We start from the raw sequence: 11,285 nt of genomic DNA, 5'->3' as shown, positions 1-11,285 counted from the left end.
TAGGTAAACCAAATTATAGCGTAACACGTTCAATAAACAATTAAAGGTTTACTTATTACCAAAAAAAAATAATTTGTTCAATTGAATTTTTCTATCAAATTTCTAAAGTTACACCTAGATATAAAAAAAAGGTTTCATTTTTTTAAAAATATAACTTACATGATAGAGAACTAAAACTAAAATTCAACGTAATGTTTAAATGATTAATAATTCCAGACAACTTCTATTAAAAAAAAATGACTATTTATCTGTGTAGAGATAAGTCCTTTCTTTCTTTCTCTTAAGAAGATATTAATTAGACACAAATAAAATACAATTATACTTTTTACCTTATTTGTATTTTAATACTAATTCTCTCGACACATTGAGTTTCCTGGCTTTGAAAACTTTAATGGATTGAAGCTGCCTGTGGAAATAAAAGATGATATTTCAGCTTCTATACTGGGGCATTCTGAAATCTTGAAGAGGTCCTTTGTATAAATGATGAAATGTTTCCCCCTTTCTATTCAACAGGCAGCTGTGGTCCACTAAACTCCTCAAACGTACTATGTCTACAGTTCCACTGAAATGTTCTTACTATAGTTAGTGTAAATTATTTTAACCCGATTGTGCACCAATTTTGTACCTTCGTTCAGAAAGAAAACACCGTATAAGATTGTTATGTACAAATATGTAGCATGCTAATAAGTCCTTACTTCACAAACATATACACACACACACACAGCATGGTTCATATACATCCATGATAAGATTGTGGGTCACGATTAAGGTCACATACAAAGAAGGTTAACACAGTGTGATTTAAAATAAAATGGATTTCAGTTAACATTCATATCACAACTATGTTTATAATTTTTCTAAAATTAACATGATAAAACAGTTTAATTTGTCATCTTTTGTAAGTATTTCCCAAAATTCATCCTTGATAAATTGATGCACAGATTTTACAATTATAATTAACTGAAAAACCATATAAATACAGGAGTTTAAATGTAAAAGATACAAATATAAAACCAGTCAAATCTGTAGTCTTTCGTCCTTTATGACTTATGGAGAGAAATGGCTCGGCTTCAAAGTATGTGTTGAGAAATCAACAATAACTTAAAAAAAAACACCGGTTAGCACAAACACAGAAACTTTAAACAATAACTGTTTTTTTTACAAAATAAGGTTATTTGGTTGTTGCTTCCCATTTCTGACAGATACAAGTTTAGATAAACGGAGTAGAAACGGGTCCTGAACGATTAAACTGACCATTAACTTGTGCACAGCTACCAACACTTGATATCATCACATACATAGATGCGACTTATCTTGTTAGAAGACTTTCCTATATGTTTAAAATCTAGGTCCTCCATTAGAGACTATCTCTAAAGAGTTGGATCAGGTACAGATGTTGACCAAGTCAACAAAAACTATATTATTAATCATGCCCTAAGGTTTACCCTTGTCAAGCAAAGTACATGACTTTGTTGATGTCGGTATGAACTGTTACAGCACGAGCCATTGCTGTAGGAGTTCGATCTTCCCCATTTGCCGATTGATAGCTGCCATCACCACTAAAGAAATAAAAAAATAATAATGAGTGTCTTTACAATCTATGATAAGTAAGATTACTTTACATAAACGGGTTTTATTTGACAAAATGGATGTAGTTACCCATACTTTTCTTTATGTTATTCAAAGTAAATGAATTCAGGATTTTGATACAGAAGTGTTCTACTGTACACTACTACTAACTATGTTATTTACCCATTTCAATATGGTTTTCCAGAACAGTCTATTGTACACCAATGTTCTTTCTAATTTTTCAGTTCATGTGCAGAATATATTTTTCATAAACACCAGCATCGAGGCAACGTGGGGATGATGCTACCAGTTTTTTTTTGGGGGGGGTGAATTTTTAGACCACTGACCCTATTTAAAATTTACATTTGATCATTACACATAAAATATTACCTTTAAGAGGTAACACTAGCAGTCAAACATATTAAAACATTATAACACTAACAGTCAAACATATTAAAACATTATAACACTAACAGTCAAACATATTAAAACATTATAACATTAACAGTCAAAACATTGTAACAGAACTAGCAGTCAAACATATTAAAACATTATAACACTAACAGTCAAACATATTAAAACATTATAACACTAACAGTCAAACATATTAAAACATTATAACACTAACAGTCAAACATATTAAACATTATAACACTAACAGTTTAACATATTAAAACATTATAACACTAACAGTCAAACATATTAAAACATTATAACACTAACAATCAAACATATTAAACATTATAACTTCTACTAAATTGTCACTTATAATGTTCACATCTCATAAACAAAGATATTTTTTAAGTTTCATACCTATCATGCTCCTTCTCCACCAAGTGGTATCGAGCACGGAAGGCCACTAAGTGAGCATAGTAGGCTGGTGCGGGGATGGATACAGAACGCGTACATCTGACGTAGGTGTGACAGAGCTGGTAGGTTAAACACTGAAGTTCGTCCGCAGAAAACTGGTTGTCGTCCCACAAAACATGGTAGTGAGAAGGTCGACTCGTACCCTAAAAATGAAACGAGACGTTGGTTTAAATGTTATAAACTATCTTAATTTTAAGACGTTTGCTTGTACGTCATTTAACAAAATATTTCTGTAACTTCTATACAGCCAGTTCATTTAACCCTAATACATGTGTATTTAATATCTAAAGGACATTCACTGGCATAGTTAGAAATCTTAAGAGGAGGGGGAAGGGAAAACATTATAAATTTTCTAAGTACATGAAACACACATCAATATATTCTTTAAACAACTATCACGTATGTACTAGAAACATATTTCTAGTTGATATAAGGGGTTTTTTTGTTTATTAAGAACATTAAATTTCTGAAATGTTTTTACTGCGACTTTACAAGGGAGCAGTTTTCCCCCCTATTATTATTATTTTTTCTTCAGTACTTCCAATTGTTACTGTTTTTGATTACTACCAGAAATACTCGCAACCCCCGGGCGGATACAACTACTAGTTCCGTGGAAGGCTATTGGGTCTGCGGCCTTTTCTGGAATTGTCTGACAGTTCTACAACAATGTACTCATATTTGACATTCAATAATGTTCACCATCCTTGAGAAAAAGGATTTTATTGATATTTTAGTTTAAGAATGAGCTATCATCACAGTATTACATCGCAGAGTAGATTTTATTGAAGTATTTCTTTGTAGACACAGTTTTCAATGAAAGTGTCTTGCTTTTCTGTTGCAACACTCACGAGATGTTCACTAAAGAAATGTAAATACTTTTGTAAGTTTGTTTTTTGATTGTTTTATATTTGAAACTTACTCCTTTGTTTGTAACTTTTATTGGTTAAATCTGAAACATGTCATTTTTGTGGAAATTTCAATTGTTTTATTTATTGCTCAGCTATAAAAATATTACCCAGTTATGATTGGTGGTGATCGGTGCGGTAGTTTTGGATGTATACAAATCCATATTTTTTTTGTTATTAATTCAAGTTTGTCCAGCTTTGAGCCAACACAATTTTGTGATTTAAGAGTTTCAGGTTTGGTTCCCATTGCCACCAAACTTGCTTGCCCTTTCAGCCACTGGGCCTATAGATTTTTTTTCTTTGTCAGTCATGCCAAAACTACTTAGACTACCTGCCACATTCCCTAATCTTTAACTTGTGAGCAGAGGGAAGAAAGATGGTAAATGGCTGGCAGAATCAACTGGTAACTACTCTATCGTTAAAACCTCAATGAATTCAATAATGGGATTCCCACAATACCAATCAACAGATTATGGTGCTTAATCGAATCCATGTATAAAACAATCGAGGATTTTCATAGCGAACGATTGACTTGCTCATATCCTCCGATTGTTATTAGTGATTTCCCACAAGCCACACCAGCAGTGTACAAGAAACAAAACACAGGCTGCCATGCCTGATATCAGGAACCTAAAATTTTCTTAAGTTAATATATTTTACTACTATATTTAATGAATATACACACATATATTGTGACTATGAACAGGTAAACACAGAAATACTTGCGAGTTAAAATATTGCCTGAATAAAATTAATGTGTGCTGACCCTGACTTGTACTACTTTCTCTACCTCAAAGGCCATAAATGTAGCTGCAGTTACCGTACAGAACAGTGTAAAAAATCATTCTTAACATTGCAGAGCAGAGAATGTCCGAACAAGTAACACCGGATCTTTACTGCACCAATTTCTGATCTCTGTTCTTGTTCACACATATTACCTTTTGCTTTGTTTCCATTAAACGAAACCACACACTAGTAGGTATTCATCTGTTTTGGAAACCTCCGTCAACTATTGCATTATGCAAATTAGGGTCAAAGCTCACCTGAATTCCTGCATGGCTACAAAGATAAAAGTCAAACTCTGTAGGATGTGTGATTCCAACATCAACAGTTGTTCCTGCGGGAATATTCCCACTCTTTCCAATCTGTTCTTTTTTGTCGCTACAGAATAACCTGGTGTGGTGACGCTTCTGGACGACAATGAAAGTAATACCCGGTTTATAGTCTGGTTCCAGTTTCATGCAAGATTCTCTCATGGCCAAGAGTTCATGGGCCAGAACCTGCACGTAGAAGAAGTGATAATTTGATAAAAATCCAAGATATTTTAGGTTTCAGACTCCTACTTGTTATCTGCTAATATTACTTTTTTTTATAAACATTAACCACATCTTATATTTACGTGCATATGTAAAAAAAAAAGACTTGAAAAAACTGAAAATTAAGTTTTAAAAGTAAATATGATTACAGTAGTAAACAAGTGTAAAGTTAACCTACCTGACTAAACTGACCCTCCGAGACACCATCTCTGTACATAATAATGCGGTTAGGCTTAAAACGAGTCGACTTGTAAAACTGGATTAAAAGCTCTTTTACCATTGTTGTCAGATCTTGGATGTGCTCCTGTCTGTGTTGCTGAACACGAACTGTTGCAGCATATCGACTCGGGTGAGCGTCCATACTACCCACTACCTAAAGGGGTATAAAAAAAAACCTCGTGTCACCAGATGGCCGAGTTTCATTAATAATTCAACAGGTTGTCTTAAATATATATTCGTGTGTGTGTGTGTAAATAGTTAGATTTAATTTTGTGAAGAAGAAAAAAACACAAACATTCAACACCAGGTCATTATGAAATGCCAACTTCAAGGACAGTTTTACTGTTTTCCCGATTGATATATAGTGCTCTAATTATTGTTTTTTTTTCTTACTAAAAAATCAATTGTTTCTAAATGTAACAGTGAGTGACCACCTTTCCACTTCTGCCTGCAGACAGTAAAAGGTAGTAAACTGTGGGATGTTGTGGGCTTGAACACCCACATCTGCTCTTTCCTATCTTTTTTTTAAATATGTGAGGCTGGTGAAATTAAGGTGCAATATGGATCTTACTTCAGCTGGTACCTGAAAAAATCGGGTCACATTACACAATGACTCATCATGATTGGATGTTTGTTTGGTGGCTGCAATTCTTCAGGTCACATTACACAATGACTCATCATGATTGGATGTTTGTTTGGTGGCTGCAATTCTTCAGGTCACATTACACAATGACTCATCATGATTGGATGTTTGTTTGGTGGCTGCAATTCTTCAGGTCACATTACACAATGACTCATCATGATTGGATGTTTGTTTGGTGGCTGCAATTCTTTCTTCTCTACAAAATTAAATTTAATTATATTTCATCTGAGGTTTAGATATGTTGTGTAAAAATCATGTAATCTGTTATTATGATATTGTATCTATCTCACGTTGTAAGAAAGATAATACCCACTGCAGCAATTGAAGGTTTCTTGTTGTCACCAGCAGGCGGATGAGTCACATCTGCTCCCAAAAATATCACAGGCTCATTGAACACTTTGGGTCTACACCAAGTAGAATAAACAAAAAAAAAAAGTTTAGGATTTGCCACTAACAGACAAAATGAGTCACACTGATTTCTGGAAATAATTAAACATAAATAAGAATACATTAGTTTGTTGAATACAACTTAAATGGTTAGTTGTTGTTCAGATATATTTTTAATAATAACTTTTAACTTTCAGATATTCATTACACAATATATATAAACTCAAAAATCTTATTAAATACATCAGGTGTAATATGTATCAGAATAATAATTCAAAAATATTCTTGATTTAAGGTTTGTAACCTCCACATGCATCTAAATATCCTAACTGAAACCTAGCACTATAGTACAAAACCAATGTCATACTTATCAAAATACTTGGTACCACAATACTACAGTACAAACCAATGTCATACTTATCAAAATACTTGGTACCACGATACTACAGTACAAAACCAAAGTCATACTTATCAAAATACTTGGCACCACAATACTACAGTACAAACCAATGTCATACTTATCAAAATACTTGGTACCACGATACTACAGTACAAAACCAAAGTCATACTTATCAAAATACTTGGCACCAAGATATACTATAATAAGAAACCAATGTCATACTTACCGAATACTTGGCACCAAAATACTATTAATACCCCCAAGTTTAACATTAATCTTCAGACAAAGGTTAGAAAGAGTCTGGGGTGAAGTTTTGTTGACATTTTTTGACTGGACACATTGTGTCGCCATGCCAAGCACCGTGTCTCCTACCCTCTTCACCTCCGCTAAAAATAAAACCAAAACTATATTATTTTTACTCTTACTCGCTGTATGTGATTCGAGAACATTGTTATTATATTGGATTCAGTAAGGAGATAAAGCTAAAAAAAGTACAGATGTCGCAATTCCATTATAAACATATATTAACCCATTTGATAATGGCATGCTCCACTCGATTGACCTTTTTTTTTGTGAAGTTCTAAAGTGTTTTTTTCTGAATTACTACATCTACACAATCTTTAGCAAGCTTTTAGTAAATATTACAAGTCTGTTCCACACAAAAAAAGTTGACTTTTTTTTATAAAGGTTTATCTGTGAACATACAAAGCCTTATCGAGTCTAATCAATTTTCACGATAAGAATAAAAACACTGCTTTTTTCATCTTATCGTTTTCATATCTTGTTTGCATAACCTTTGTGACTTCCTAAATGAATATCAAATGTTGTTTTTTTTGGAAAAACATTACATCTTATTTATTGTTTTCTCTACCCAAACACTAAATGTAACAAAATCACTTTACACTGAAATGTAAAGTTGAAAAATATGAAATAAAATGACAATACTTTTTTCTTAAATTCTTCTTTGAACGGATCATTTTGCTGGATTAATGGTCATCTTAGTTTCACATTTTCAACCGTTAACCTTTAATTTTATGGTATTATTACTGTAGTTCATACCCACTTGAGCAGTAATCCTCCCGTCAATAAACTCATTGGTGGTAGATCAACACCAGGTATCACAAACACAATTAAGTGCATGTTATTTGTTTAATATTCAGGTAGCTTTCAAACATGCATTTTTGAACACAAACAATATATCACATAATAGAGGAGAATGTTCCAAAACTACTGTAATTTAACTGGATTTCTAAATAAGCTTCAAATTGGTTAAAAGAATCGTGTTAGCTAACCGGAGGCAAACGTTGATAATGTTCATACATATACGCCATCTGAAGCAAAATATCTACTTCTCCCCCCCAACAAACAAACAGTAATAAGATTTTATTAGCCAGAAAACCTCTCTTTCCATTGGTTAGAAACATGTTCATCAGATAATGACACACTGAGTAGTTAAATTTTCTTCAAATCTATAATAACATGGGCAGATCTTCAATAGTGGGTGTCATAAATATATCTATATTTTCAGCAGTTCTAAGAAAAGCCACGACAGAGAAGTTACGAATGAGAATGTACTTAAATATTTCCTTTTGTATTAAGGAATTAAAATTTATATAATATAAACTTTTATAACAAAATGTTATCAATCCTGCAGAATGATAAACCGAAGTTATACGACTTACCATAGACAGGGGTTTTCCCGGGCAGTACGACCACAACTAATTGTAAACCTTGGAATGTGGACTTGAGGTAACGAAACATAGGTTCCACTTGGTCGGGTCCAGTAGCATACTTACAGAAACATGGTTGACCAATGATTGGCATGCCTGCATCATTACTAATTTTCTGCAGCTGTTGTGTGAAATTCCTGAAATAATGAAGTATGTAAGCCATACTTTCCAAACAACATTATCTCATATTAAACAAACTGACAAACAATGACAACTAGTTTAATATGAGATAACTGGAAACTGACAAACAATGTATGAGATAACTGGTAGTTGTTTAAACAAACTGACAAACAATGACAACTACCAGTTAAAAGTAAGAAAGCTATTGAGAAATGGATTTTTCTTTTTTAACAATGTCTCAAATTCTGACATTAAATTTATAAAACATAAATGCAACAGTGTTAAAAAGTAATAAATAAATTTTGGGAAGCTCAAGAGATTTAAATATAAGAATTGTTTGTTTTGGATATTCGTGCAATGCTACACAAAGGCTAACTTCACTAGTTATTCTTCATTTTGACCTAAGAGAGAAATCAGCTAGTCAACAGTATCCACTACCAATGTTTGAGTTACTCTTTAAACCCATCATTCAGCTGGAATTATTTTCATGATACCATAATAATTATCACTATTCCTTATAAAAATCTCTTTATTTTATTTTCCATTTCACCACCAGGGGTATCCACATGATGCACTGTTGAGTAAATAGCCTCAAATCTCTCCCTCTTGAACATCTGATGGTATGTAGAGAGAGACTGGTGGGTGAGAAAGTAGTCTCAAATACTAGGTTGTTTGTTGATGTCCACTGATGTTGTAATTGCAAGAAACTTAAGCAGATCTTAATGGAAGTCCAGTTCAAGTACCCCAACCTTCACTGAGCAGGAGTTTTCATTGTAACTCTTGTGCTTTGGTGTACTCGTTGTTAGCAGTGATAAGAGCATTACTTAGGTGCTCTGTAAACAGAGCTCTGAAACAGTTGAGGGGTGATAGTTATCGATGATGTCAGCATGTACACCAGGATCACGTCTGTTCTTTGGCAAAAACTCAAACTCGTTACTTGTGGCTGACCTATCTTGTAGATCTACCTCAGCCCAATCATTATCCCTTTTGATTGTAGATGGAAATTGAGGAGGTGGATCAGGTCTAGCTTTTGTGGCCTCTTTGTACCACTGGGTTCTGGTTCGGGCAATGATCCCTTCTGATCATCAGATTAAGAAGCACTGAAATTGAGTCTTGATGACTGTTCTGTGTCTCTTTGTACCACTGGGTTCTGGTTGGGGCAATGATCCCCTCTGATCATCAGATTAAGAAGCACTGAAATTGAGTCTTAATGACTGTTCTGTGTCTCTTTGTACCACTAGGTTCTGGATGGGGCAATGATCCCTTCTGATCATCAGATTAAGAAGCACTGAAATTGAGTCTTGATGACTGTTCTGAGTCACTTTTTTCACTAGAGTATCTTCCAAGATTAGAATCACCATTATCATCATCCCCTCCTTCATCTAACTGATTGAACAGATTTATTCCTTGCTCATTAGTAAAACATTTTGGTGGCCTCACCATCTTTGTTTTAAAACTGATGTAAATAAACTGTTAAGACTTCACAAGAAAACACTGTCTTAAACACAACTTGTTGATCTGAACTTTAAATCTGTTTATAAAAAGTGAATGATAACATGGTTTGTATTAGTTTTCAGTCAAAGAGATATAAATCTTATCGGATGATATCACCTTCTGATGAGTAAATCGGGATTTTTTGGCCAGACGCTAGAAGCATCCATACGAGTTTGAGGAGTAAACTGAGTAGTAAGATTTGACTGTCACTCTTCTACTGCATTCATTGCCCCAAAATACAAAGCATGATTTTGTGGCAATGGGATAAAAACCAAGAACACTTCAATGTCTGGCCACAAGGCCATGCCTGACCTTCAAGCATAAGGAAAGAAAAAAATACATTTCACAAAAACAGAAATTAAAAAAGGTTTTGTTTTTGTTAAATACAAAGCTACACAATGGACTATATTGTGCTCTACCCACCACGGGTATCGAAACCTAATTTTTAGCATCATAAGGTTACAAACTTAATAATAATAAAAAACAACTTACCTTAATGCATCTTCTCTGCACGTTCGCTGAGGGGCGAAGCAAGCAATAGCCCAGACTCTTATCTCTATCCCCGTGTGAAACTGTTTTCCTCTCATATCCCACACACCTTGGTTAGGAATAGCTTGTTGCCTGGTCTACAAATAACAAATAATATATATAAATGTTGCCTGGTCTACAAATAACAAATAAATATATAAATGTTGCCTGGTCTACAAATAACATAAATATATAAATGTTGCCTGGTCTACAAATAACAAATAAATATATAAATGTTGCCTGGTCTACAAATAACAAATAAATATATAAATGTTGACTGGTCTACAAATAACAAATAAATATCTAAAATACTGTTTAAAAAATTGGCATGTAATTCTACTCTCTTTATTTTAATTGTATGTGGAAATGAAACCTACATTTGAAACGTCATGTAAAGTCTAAAGAAAGTGATAACATGAACTAGTACACAAAGTTAGCATCACAGACTTTATAGTATCATAATTAACTCATTACTATTGATTACAATATTTCTAATATGTACTTTAAACCAATAAAGCCCCTTAAGAGTTGTTATATATGGATAAACAGATATAATAGGCTCATAAAACAATTATGTCATGAGAAAACCTAAACCTTTAAATATCTTCCTTAATCTTTAACTAAATGTTTGTTACAAAACCCTTTAATTATTTTTATTGTGTGTTTAAAAGATTCAATCCTACTGTAATATAATCACACACACACCCACACGTTCAGAAAACAGATCAGGTCAGAAACACAAGTATTACACTACATTATACACACACCACCACACCCCATTTTGAAGTTTGGTAAAATATAACCCCAAAACTCCATCAAGGTACTGTATTAAGACAAAGATAAGAACAGGTCAGGCTGAAAAAAGTTTAGTACATTTTACCTTGATATTTAGATATTCATGCATGATAAATACTATCACTGCTTGTGCATTGTGTATTACATCTATTTAAAAATAGTACAAAACACAAGATATATAGTTCTTTAAATGATATCTCAATCTTACAAGGAATATTCATTTAAAATAAACCTTTAATAATTCCATCTACCTTTTGTGTATTTTCATCAGCTTTCAGCAACTTTTCAAATTAAATGTGACAACAACAC

The 11,285-nt window shown here is 33.2% G+C and overlaps 1 pseudogene; it reads right to left on the bottom strand.

Annotated features, from left to right (window-relative positions):
* Window positions 1–221: 221 nt before the first annotated feature.
* Window positions 222–11,285, bottom strand: part of LOC106472874 — a 36,011-nt pseudogene continuing 24,947 nt past the window's right edge.

This window comes from Limulus polyphemus, unplaced genomic scaffold, assembly GCF_000517525.1.
Source record: "Limulus polyphemus unplaced genomic scaffold, Limulus_polyphemus-2.1.2 Scaffold5689, whole genome shotgun sequence".
NCBI classification, from domain to species: domain Eukaryota; kingdom Metazoa; phylum Arthropoda; class Merostomata; order Xiphosura; family Limulidae; genus Limulus; species Limulus polyphemus.
The sequence above is the reverse complement of the archived record's forward strand: the minus strand, read 5'-3'. Positions and strand labels throughout refer to the sequence as shown.